Source organism: Myodes glareolus, chromosome 12 (assembly GCF_982192425.1).
Source record: "Myodes glareolus chromosome 12, mMyoGla1.1, whole genome shotgun sequence".
In the NCBI taxonomy this organism is placed as follows: Eukaryota; Metazoa; Chordata; class Mammalia; order Rodentia; family Cricetidae; genus Myodes; species Myodes glareolus.
The window spans coordinates 62440963-62453304 of record NC_142037.1 but is presented as its reverse complement, the minus strand read 5'-3'; the positions used below and the strand labels follow the sequence as shown (position 1 = coordinate 62453304).

The following is a 12342-nucleotide window of genomic DNA, read 5'->3' as shown; positions in this document are numbered from 1 at the left end:
CCTCTGACCTGAGGCAAGAGCCGATCCTCCACTATCTGGTTAATTAGGTATCCTCACTCTTGGGAAAACTGCAGAAGGCTCATTAATATCCAATGTAGGATGCCAAGGCCAAGCATGTGATGATCGCAGGCCCCGGAAGTGTGTTTATATGAATGAGTAGGGAAGTGGGCCACTGAGAGGCGATCAGCTGTACACACGCTCATAAATGTGTAAGAGGTACGGGGTCATTTAGCCAAACACTGTTTTCTAACTAGGACAGGATTAGAAGCCAGAGAGCAGCAAAAGTCAGACATGCGAACTGACAGCCCCAAGAAGGAGTAAATTGTACTGGAAAGTACTACGGAAAAAGTTTGGATGTCTTTTTTTTTTTTATGTGACCTTAAACATGTCTTAAATGTCATCTCATAAAAGCATTTAAGTTCACAGGAAGGCATTGTGGATCACGTGCCCCTTCGTGTCACCAAACTCTAGAACTTTTTCGAACGGTGTCACGGAATCTCTAGATGCACTGAAAAGCTCATCCCCTGCCCCCCTTTCACATAATCATCAGCTTACTTCCCATCTTTGTTTCTGAATTTGGTTCCTTCGGACTCTAAAATGTGAATGAGTTTGTGGATTATTACCTATCTGTAATGAGTTTATTTCATCCAGTATAATGTCTTAAAGGTTCTCTCATATTGCAGCCTATACCAGGTTTTTGTTTTGTTTTGTTTTTCGTTTTTCAAGACAGTGTTTCTCTGTAGCTTTGGAGCCTGTTTTGAAACTCACTCTGTAGATCAGGCTGGCCTCTAACTCATAGAGATCAGCCTACCTCTGTTTCCCAGTGCTGGGATTAAAGATGTGCCCCACCACTGCCCAACCAGGTTTTCATCTTTAAGGAGGAGGGGGAGAGGGGTAACGGGTAGTGGGGAGGAACTGGGAAGAGGCAGGAGACAGGAAACTTTGATTGGGATGTAAAAATTTTAAAAATACAATACTTTTCTTAATTCTTTGAGCATTTCATACATGCATACAATGTATTTCTATTACATCCACTCCCAGCTCCACCTCCAACTCTTCCCAGGTCTAATCCTCACTCGCTCCCAACTTTGTGATTTTTTTTCTTTTTGATTAACCCACCAGGTTGAATTTGTGCTATTCCTATTTTTATTGGTGTGAGGCCATCCACTGAAGCCTGGTGACCACACCCTTAAGGAAAACTAACCAGTCCCCCCCATCAACTGTCAATAGCTTCTCAAGTAGGGGTGGAGGTTTATAAGCCCCTCTTCAATCCATGCTAGAATGTTGATTGCCTTGATCTGCTGCAGGCAACCATGGTTTGTGCAGGTGACCATGGCTACCATGAGTTCTTTAATATAGCAGTCCTGTTATGCTCAGAATACAAATTCCCTTCTCATTCATTAACTCAGCTTCTTTCCAAGGTTTCAGTCCCCATTGGTGTGGCTTCCTAGAAGAAATGGCTGTATCGGTTGGCTCTATTTTGTTTGCTAGCTCTGCATGAAGTTATTTATTTGTTGCTGTTATTGAGTTATAGCAGCCTGTCCTATATGCTAGACAAGACCTTATTCAATAACGTGGTTGCAAATGCTTTCCCATATTCAAAGGAAGCTTGCCTTCCTCTGTATTGTTTCCTTTGCTGCCCAAAGATTCCAAGTTTTCTTGAGTCCCATTTGTCTATTTTTGCTGTGGTTGCCTGTGTCTTTTCCAAAAAGATTATAATGTTCTGAATCTTTTCTACTGTTTCCTCTTAGGAACGTTATGATTTCAATACTTGTGTTTAGTACTGTAATACAGTTTGAGATACTTTTCCTGTAGCATGCACAAATATTATTCATTTGACATCGTATTTTTAATTTTCCCAGGACCAGTTATAAAGGAGACCATTCTTTCTTCCTTGGGTAGACTGAATATCTTTGTTGAAAATCATTTAACTTGATATATAAGGGTTTATTTCTGGGCTTGTTCTGCTGCTGGCTTACACGCCCACCTTTTTGCCAATACAATACTGTTTGGATTATAGTCTATTTGTAAGTTTTGAAATCAGGATGTATTGAGGTCTCAGTTTTGTTTTTCTTTCTTAAGATTGTTTTGGTCACTCAACATAAAAATCACTGATTCTATAGGAACTTGAGGACTGTTTCCTGTCTTTAAGCATGCACCTTGCGAGGGACCCTTTGAAACCTGGCATTAACTCGGGCTGTGCAGATATTTTAACAATGCCAACTAATTCAATCTGAGGACTTGGATTGTCTTCATCTGTTACTTCCTTGATTTCTTGCAGCAGTGTTTAATCAAATGCTTCTGTCTTCTAAGTTAAGTTTATTCCTAAGTATTATATTCTTTCTCATGCTGTCTTTAATGGGATCATGTTCTTGGTTTTCTTTTGATTATTCATTATTAGTCCATAAAAACACAACTGATTTTGAGTAATAGTTTTGTATACGGCAACTTTGCTAAATCTGATCACTAATTATTACATTTGAGGGATGCCTTTTCTTTCTTTTTACCTAATTGTCCTGAAGACCCCCAACAGCAGCAGGATAGACAAGGTAAAAGTGAGCATCTTTGCTTGATCTGTCCATAGAAGGAACACTTCATTTTTACCACCACTAAGAATCATGTTAGCTGGGGAATTTGCAGAGGTTAAAACCACGCTCCTCTTACTCTGAGATGCCAAGAAAGTATATAATAATTTAAAAATTCTTAGGAAATGTACAAAATATTGGATTATGGCATTTGCATGTATGTGTGGCATGCCCTTTTAATCTTTATCCCCTCACATTACCTCGGCCCTTTCCCCTCCCGTTGTTTTGCTTACTCCCCTCAAGCAGCAGTACACATGCTCTCGTGGTGTGCGTGTGTGTGTTCGTGTGTATAAAATGTAAGATAGAACATGCAATATTTGCCTGGGCTTTTACCTTCTCACATCCTCATTTGTTTTCCTCTCTGCTGACTTTCAATCCCCTCCTTTCCCTGCATAGTCCCCTTTCTACTTTCATATCTTATGCACACCTGTATTTTAAGTCTCGGTTCTGCATATGGTAGAAAACTTATGTCTCTGAATCAGGCTTATTTCACTTAATGCGATGATCTCCGGTTTCATCCCCTTTTCCTGCAAATGACATAATAAAAAGGACTATCATTCACTACCTGGAAAGGTCCTCTTAATGCTAGATTAATAAATATAACCGCCTCGGCTTCTCACCATTATAGTGGTTCACCCTGCCGCATAGCTACTAGAAACTAGAGAATGCCACAAAAGCCAGACTTATGGTATGTGGTTTTAAACCTGATTCATGAGAGATTAAGGCTGATGCAGATCAGAGTGCATCCCCATTCCTCGTAGAAACACTCACAGCCCCTGACAGAGTGCAGAGCACTGGGTAACTGTCTGATAATCTACCTGCTTTGATCTCTGCCCTGTGCAGCCCACAGCGGATTGTGTGCTTGTTTTAAAGAACTGAATAGAAACTACCCATTAAAACTCCCATCCACTAAACAATTGATTTGGGAATACAGAGAAAAGGAAATCTTTTTGGGCCGCTGAAATGAATTCCTTTTCCTGCTCTTCGAGATTTAACATTCGTTCTGCTAATTTCTGCGTGTTTCTGTTGATGGTGTCTGCTGTTCAGTTGCTAATGTAGTCTTTGGTCTTTAAGGCTTTTAACCTTTCATCTCCGGTAATTCAAGTGGCTTTAAGAACTCTCCCTCACTTTTCCCATGTCCAAAAATTGATCTTCAATCAAATTTTCTTTCTGATGGGCCGAGCCTTTTACCTGTGGTATACTCAGAATCAGGAAGTTTCTCTCTCTCTTTTTAAAGTATTAATTGTACAAAATAGACATTTTCATACACGCATTTAACCTATTTAGATGATAATTATCTTCCAATTTCCCTTCCTTTTCTCCATCCTCCTCCCACTGGTCTCCATCTCCATCCCAAACAGCACCATGGAAGCCTTTAGGAGCTGCTTGATCTTTTTAGAAGTGGTAGTTAGTGTTTATTTTCCCCTCTTTTTTTTTTCTTTCTTCTTCCTTCTCTTCTGTCTTCATTCTGTCGCTCCCCCGCAGTCTCCCTCTCCCCGTCTCCCTTTCCCTTTCCATCTCTTCCTCTCTTCCCCATTTTTCTTCTTTTGTTCATGTCAGACTGTTACAGGGAAAGTGGCCCTTGGACTTAAACTCCATACTCCAGACATAGAAGAAAGGGCAGGTCACACGAAGTGACAGCCTTCAGATTCCCACTTTCTCCCCTTATGTCGGGTTTTCGCTTTTTCACGACTTTCACAGTTGACACCGACTTTTGGAAGCATGAGATGCATGGCACTCTCCCGAGGTTATTCCCAGTTCTGAATCACCAAGCTAATCTGTCACAAGCTGTGGTGCAAATTTTAGACGTGAATTTCTTTCTCTCTATGGCAAACAGCTTAACCAAGAGCCTCTCAGCCTTCAAAACCCTGGCCTCCCGGAGTACCAAGCCTGAGTCCAGTTGAAATTCCTTTATAGAATGCAGTTCTCGGTGATGCAATAATGCCACCCTATTTCCAATGCTATAGAAGTCATGGAAAGTCCTCTCTCTGTGTATCTCTCCTTTAAAATAACAATAGCATTCTTTTCACAAAAATTCCAGCACATTGACTCCAACACAGCACCTTCAGGTATTTCGGGTTTTAATTATAACCATCTTTTTATAAAGGGAATTTTGAGGTAGAGCCTGGCACATTCCATTTACGCATTGCAGTTACTAATTCTTAGTGCCATTCGGTCACTTGTTGCTTTATTTTTAGGGGTAAATTTATAGTGAGCCCTGGATCACATGTCCAGTGGTATTTGAAGCATCTACAGCTGCTTACATAGCAGAAGTTCCGGGCTGCATTCCTGCTGTGAATCACAGATTTGTGAGAACGGTACCGTGAGTAGCAAGAAAAAGAATTAATCTTGTGGAAATGTGCACACACACACACACATGCATACTCACACAAATTCCCAGAGGACTTACAGCAGGCAGTCAGAAGTATCCTGTCTTATCAGGAAGTTGTCCCCTTCAAAGACAGCACCTACATCTGGTCTCATATATGTTGAAGAAAATTTAATTAATTTTCTTCATATGTGTATATACCTGTACATGGATATATACATCTAAATGTTCCATAGACATGAATGGATGTATGCAGGTAAACATGTCATACAGGTGATGTCATAGATTTAAGGTTCTATAGCACATTGTTCTATCATATCCCCTTATCGAAGTGCCATTGTGGAATTGGTGTTGAGGGCAACCTAGCATGGTGTGCCCCTCACAGCTGCGGAGAAGACAGTAATAAAGAATTGACCAAGGCCTTAGCCATTAAAGACCTGATTTCATCCATATGCCCTCAACTCCTTCAAACCACACAAATAACAGTTGCCATCTTTATGCAGGACCTCAGACCCCGGACCTAGATGACTAGGCTTCCTTCATGCTCTGCTTCGTCACAGAGCAACGTCGAGCAACTGGCTTTGTCTCTCCGAGCCTCAAGTTTCTTTTCTGGCTATTTTCCCAAGCTGCTGTGGGGATGAGATGAGATAAAGTACATAAAAACGCCTGGGATAGTTTGGGGCTCTTGATAAGCTGTTAGTACATGCCGGCTATTTTTGCTCTTTTGAAGGAGGAGGCGTGGGGCTGTGCTTAGGCTGTGCTTGAGGCTGGCTTGAGTGGAGAGGTCCCACCGCCGGAGGAACAGGTGCACTGTGGAAATAAACACGTGTCGGTACAAGTCGTATCCAGCAGAACACTTAAAATTCCTCCAAGATGGGCTAGTCCTCTTGAGCAAAGATGGACTCCATCTCCAGACGTCAAAGATAATTGTCTCAGATGGAGATGGGCTAAAAGAGAGAAGAAAATTAGCCTGCAGCATTCTGAGGACCGAGTCCATGGATCTCCTACTCCAAAGTTAGGTAGGGCAAAGCGGATGCATCCAAACAGAAATTAGGTGGCTCCAAATTAAAAGAAAAAAACTCAATCTACTAAAAAATGTTTATAAATTCATCTTAGAAAATGCAGCATGAGACAACTGTATTATAGAGGCCAGGAGAATAGGAAATCCTTTGTTTGTTCAGATCATTTTGTGATACGTTACTGAATGAAATAATTGTACATGTGTTCAAGGAAACGGTGAGGGCTTGATGCTTCTCATCATGAGAGGCTTCTGGATACCTCTTGTTCTTAACCTTCTTTATGAGGGCTAGAGCAATGCAGATGGAGATGGGGAGAGGTTTTTTGGAATAAAAATAGCATAAAATGAAAATACATGGCATTCAGTTCAAAAGAAGGAATTTTCAGTCGGGTGCTCATTATCCAACAATTAGGGTAGGAACAGGTCTCACAGGTAAAGGTTTCTTGTCATAAGGAAGTCATAGGTAAAGTCCACGCCCCTCCACCAATTTCATTTTTCTGATTATTCTCAGAATTCAATCAAGTTTGACCCTTGTTAGTACAAAGAGAACAGGATTTGAGGGTGAGGGGGAAGCCTGACCAAGGCATCGACTCTCAGAGAGGGATGTTCTGTCACGAAGAGGCAAGGCAAGACTGAACACTGCTGGGCTCTCCAGTGGTGAAACTGTCTTGAGAGGCTCCGAGCATCTGGAGGGTGGGGAAGAAGCAGGAATTAGAAGAAAGCTAAGCTGGTCTGTGAGATGTTTTTAGCAATCAGACGTGTAAAGTTGCAAAATCACAATGTGGTTTATTCTCATTGGCACCAAGACAGAGCCTTTTGTTGGAAATATGACCGTTATACCTCAGCATCCATGGGCTTTTTAGGTAATTTGGCTCACTATAAGGTAATAGACTAGAGGTCTTAAAGAGCAGAAGTCAATTTCTCACAGTTCTCAGGGCTGAGAAACCAAAACTAAGATGCCAATAGGGGGCCTAGGGAAATCACTCACCATGCAAGTATAAGGACCTGAGTTCAGTCACCAGTGTGCACGCAGAAAGCCAGCCTTGGTGGCCCCTTCTTAGAATCCCAGGGCTGGGGGAGCAGAAGCATCCAGAAACCTGGGGCTTACAGGCCACAGTGAGATGCAAGCCATCTCACTGACACTCTAAAGACAAGGTGCTGGTGCCTAAAGAGAAAGAATGTCCAGTTATTCTCTGGTCTCTACATGCGTGCACACATATCTGTGTGCTCTAACACACACACATACACACACACACATGATGGGAAAAGGTTTAGTATCTAGGAGGCCTTCTCTTGGTACATGTATGGTTAATTTCTCTCTGAGCTTTCTGCAGCCTCAAATACAAGGCCACAGATGTCATTCACAAGGGCCCCATGTTCATGACCCAATCACCACCCCAAAGCCCAACACTCCTCCACCCTATGAACTCCCGTCAGGGACTAGGTTTTAATTTATGTATTTTGTATGGACATAAACATTCAGTCAAATACAACTCTATAGTGGTAACAGTGTGAGGTTTACACAGCCCAACAGCATCACCATGTTATCAGGAAGATGGAGTTACCTCCCTAGTCTTTCTATGAATAATAATACATCAATATATGCTATGGTAAGAGACAAATAAAAATGTGAAGTAAAAAAATATAGACAAAAGAGTTATGGCATCAGACAATTTGTAAAGGGTTATGTATTTCAAACCTTAAGTTCTTGGTGCTATGTGACTAGTTAAAAATGGTTTTTTATTCATAAAAAAGATCGCTTTTGTAGCTAATAATTTTATACTTTCAATTTGTTTCTCTTTAAGAGTCACTCAAACTGTATAAGTTTTAGAACCAATAAAATCACTCTGGGCTGTAGTTTGTGCCTCAACGGGATTTGAGAAAAAAAAAAAACAACTCATGGACAGGTGTATAAACTATATAAAATATATGCATAGTCATCTCTCGGTGTTCATGGGGAACTGGTACCAGCTCTCCCTGCCTCCATATATCAATACCCACAGAGACTCAGATCCCTTATGGTTAGGCCAATGGGTGCTTGCATATAACCTGCACTCATCCTCCTACGTACCTTCACTTACTAAAGTCTCATGGTATGTAAGCCTACAGATATTGGGTCTGGGAACATGGAGATGCTCCTGGATGCAGAGGGACAGTTGTATCTAAACTCTGCAATGGTTTCATAGCAAGCTGACCCAGTCCCGGTCCTCATCAGTCCTGACTCTTTCCTCGTCTTCATTCTAGTTTTGCTGTTGATTTTATTGTTCTTGGATCGAGGTCTCGCCCTGTAGCCCATCATGGCTTTGAGTTCTTAATCCACCCATATCAGCCACCTCCCACCAAGTGCTGGGATTAGAGTCATGCACCTCAGTATGCAACAGGCCTTTCGCCTCTTTCAGTAACCCCCAGATTGGCCTTCAGGATACCACACCAGGCTCCCTCAGGTCTAGCCCACCTCTCTCTGCTCTGATACCTGGCTGCTGAATTTGAGTGGGTTGCTTCTATGCACAAACCACACAGCCATGAGCTACAAGAAAGAACTGGAATAAATGAGATTGTTCCTTTGGCTGTCTGCACATTACAAAGTCCTGAACTTAACAACAGAGCCTTCTGGGGGCCATCCCTTCTTTCAGAATCCTGGAACAAGGTGGAACTGATATGGGTGTTTAACTCCTGATAGGTGTCCATTCGCAAGGGCTGTAAGGTTTGAGATGTAGTATCTACCTCAAGTATGGGTGTGAAAACCAACCCCACCAACACCTAGATCGACTCTTGCTACAAGTGTCCTGCAACCTCAGATGCCATTAAGGGCACTGCTGTATTTTGCAATGCAGCCTGTTCCAAACACAGCTGGCACCCCACTGGCATCTGGTCAAACAGAAAAGAAACACAGAGCCTCCTGCTGGCTGGCCATCTGGGGCAATAATTGTCCCTTGGTTATCGATGGCACATCTCTGAGGTGACTCTGTTCCTTCAGCTGGTGGGGTTGTCACAAATGTGCACCTGGCAACAGCTGTCACCTAGCCTCTGCTCGTGCTGGGCACCAGCTCCTGTGTGCTTAGATGGGCAAAGTAAGCAATGCCTGGGCATTTAGGAGAATCCTGGGAGGAAGGAAGAGGGACTAAATAGAAGAAGGCAAGGGGCTCTTCAATCAGGGATTTCCAAGGAGGGTTGGGCATGCATGCATTCTTGGTAAATGAAAATAATCAAGAGAAGGCTGTTCCAGAACAATTCAAAAAGCTGCCTCACATGGAGCTAATATCTGCACATGTACATGGTGTACACATGCATACAGCTACAGTCACACACACATGCGCACACACTCACACACCTCTTCACTGCTGTGAGTCCAAGTTTGAACTAGCAGCTGCCACCCCAAAGGGCATTACTACATCCAGGCTTTCTTACATTCACCCTTGGACTCTGAAAGCTGCTCCCCTCTTTTGCTACTAGATTCAGGCCTCCTTTACAGATTATTGGCTTTCACAAGACATTCAGATTTTTCCAAGTGTGTTTAAATTTCACAAGGTTTGAGTGTGAGGAAATTCAAGGCATCCAACACTCTCCAACTCTTAACGCTTCTGATAAAGGCCCAGGGCTTTCCCAGGGCTTTCGTTAGATCAACTAACAACAGTTAGCAATTATAACTCCAGGGCAAGCGGGAAGTGAGTTCATTAACTAGTTAATTGTGCTCACTCAACACAGCCTTTCAAACGTACTTCTAAACAGAAGCGTAGGATTGGATGAAATAGGAAATGTTTTCTTAACTAATGTTCTATGAATTCAGTCATTTAATTTTAGTGTATAAATAGTGATAAATGATATGGGATTCTACCTCAAAGGGATACACATTGGGTGGATGGATGCAAAGGATTGTGAGACAGCAAATCTGAACTTCAAAATGTGATGGAATATTTAATTATCATCTTTTGGGGGGTACTTCTATGTATCTTTTTATTTTTACTGAGGATTGAAACTAAGGCCCCAATCCTTTTTGTATCCTGATGTGGGATTTCCCTCTGTATGCTGTGGTTACCATTAATGAATTAAGAACTGCTTTGAGCCTATAGGAGAGCAGGGTGGGGCAGAGCAGAGCTAGATGGGGAGGACTGAACTGAATGCTGGGAGAAAAAAGGGCGGAGTCAGAGAGAGGCCATGTAGCCCCACCAAAATCAAACATGCTGGAACTTTGCCCGCAAGCCACTGCCATCTGGCGATACACAGATTAATGGAGATGGGTTAATTAATATATAAGAATTAGCCAATAAGAAGCTAGAGCTAATGGGGCAAACAGTGATTTAAATGATACAGTTTCTGTGTGATTATTTCTGTTCTGGGTGGCCAGGACACACAAGCGGCCTTCCTATTCCAGTATCTTTATTATAAGACAGTGTGTGAGAGAGGCACATAGTGAGACAACTCAGCCTAGGTTAGCCTTGAACTCCCTAAACACCTGCAGGGCTTGCACTTCCATTCTCTTGCTCAGTCTCCCCAGGGCATTGGGTCGACAGGCCTGTGCCCCCAGACCCAGCTCAAGCTTTGTCCTTCGGCAAATTATGCCAGGCTCTTCTGCCTGGGCATGTGCTTCAAACTTTCCGTTGGAGACAGCAAATCAACTCATATCAAAGTAGAATGAAATTCTAATTTAAAAAACACCAACAAATTATTCCAGTGATTTGGTCCAAGGTCACCAGGTAGATAGCATGAATCCTTGTGTTAAATATTATTCATCTCATGACAAGAAACACCTTTAATCTCAGTTTATTATGTATGAACTATTGCAGCCAAAGACCAAAGGTATAAAAATCCCAAGGCCATAAGCACTCTCACTGAACAGTATGGCAAGCTATTTCTTTAATAGACTTGGCAAGCAAATATAGTAAAGCTCAAAATCCACTTACCTTCAGTCCACTTCACAGAGTGCCCGGGACCAGCACGGTTAGCCAGTGACTTCAGTTTTAGAAATCCCCAACACAAAAGGTGCCACCATGCTGTAGATGTATTTCAGTTGGTGGAATGCTTGCCTAGCAAGCATGCAGCCCCAAGTCTCCAGCTTTAACACTACGAAGAAGTCTAACTGTGGGTCTAACAGTGGCAGGAGGCAATGCTAAGCTACAAACTCTCCAGTTTATCTTCCTCGTGCTCCAGAGTCTGATAAATTCTTGAACTTGTTAAGCTACTTTATTCCTTTAATTTTCCCACAATTAAGTTGTAAAATAATTGCTGTGATCATTAAGCACCCATATAAATGCTGTACACATTCAAAGTGTTTTGCAATCATCTATTTTACAAAGTACATTGTTCTGTATATCAGGTTTTATCATGTCCTGTGTTGGCTTAAGAGCCATGTTCTACATGATCAGATTAAGAAGTAATATATCAATTTTAGGAGCAAAGGTGACTCTTTGTACCATGTGAATACCTAGTATTTATTTGTACACTTTTAACCTTTGCACAGTCAATACAAGCTCTATGGTTTATTAGGAGCCAGAAGGAGTCTGGTGCCGAGCAGGGTGCTGTCTTTTCATGGTACCTTCAGGCAAGCATTTGAACAGGGTCTGAGCTATGCCCCTGTTTAAGAAACTCATGTTTGGGAGGAGGAACCCTAATTCCTCTCTGCTAGAACCTGCCAGTTATCAAAGCAGGAGAACCCCATTGGCCACAATTGTGTAAAGCAGGTGCAGGAGAGTCATCCTGACACTTCCAGGGGACATGGATTATATACAGTCTTGCGCAACATAATGATGATACGGTCAATGATTGACAGCACAGGCAACGGTGCCCTGTAAAATATCACCTAACGATGAGATAGTCATCCTCCTGGGGACACACAGTATGAAAAGCACTCAACAATAAGGTCCCCAAACAATGCATGAATTGTGTAGAAATGACAGTACCTGTCCCGTTCTTCCATCCGAAGGTATAGTTCACTAATTCTTCCAGCAGAAAAGAGGGTCAGAGGCCCAGATTCGTTTGTACCTTCATCCACATTTGGGAAGTCTTCTTGGTCCTTGTTGCCACATGAGTCTCTAGATTTTTTTTTTTCTGCTCAAGGTTGATATCGATTCTCTATTTGATCCCCAAAGATGGAGGTAGGTGTGGCCTTTCTTTCTCCAGAACATGGCCAATCCAATGGCAATCTGTGATAGTTACTGCAGAGTCAGCTCCACCTTGAAACCGTAATGGACAAGGAACCCAAACAAGATTGCTATAGGGATGACATTGTTCCTTGACCTCAGAGAAAGTTCTGTTAGATTTAGATTTGGACAGCTACTCTGTCCCTTGAAAATGTTCTTTTTCTCTTTAGCAGTCTTGTTCCAGATGCCTCGACAGGAGTCTTAACCTGCACTGGGGGCCCCATTCCAGATTTTTTTTTAAGATTTGCAACACTGGGTATGCTGAAGTGGGTC

General features: G+C 42.3%; 1 long non-coding RNA gene across 3 annotated transcripts; it reads right to left on the bottom strand.

The window, feature by feature from the left end:
* Positions 1 to 954: 954 nt before the first annotated feature.
* Positions 955 to 12074, bottom strand: LOC125392461 (uncharacterized). Of its 3 annotated transcripts, XR_007229538.3 has the most exons (4): positions 10834 to 11621; positions 6921 to 7097; positions 6512 to 6618; positions 955 to 5861 (listed from the first exon to the last, which is right to left on the bottom strand). It is a non-coding gene; the product is annotated as an uncharacterized LOC125392461 (long non-coding RNA). The 3 variants fall into 3 exon arrangements; XR_015739488.1 differs by lacking the exon at positions 10834 to 11621 and adding an exon at positions 11830 to 12074 and having other exon boundaries at positions 955 to 6618; XR_015739487.1 differs by having other exon boundaries at positions 955 to 6618.
* Between the last annotated feature and the right edge of the window lie 268 nt (positions 12075 to 12342).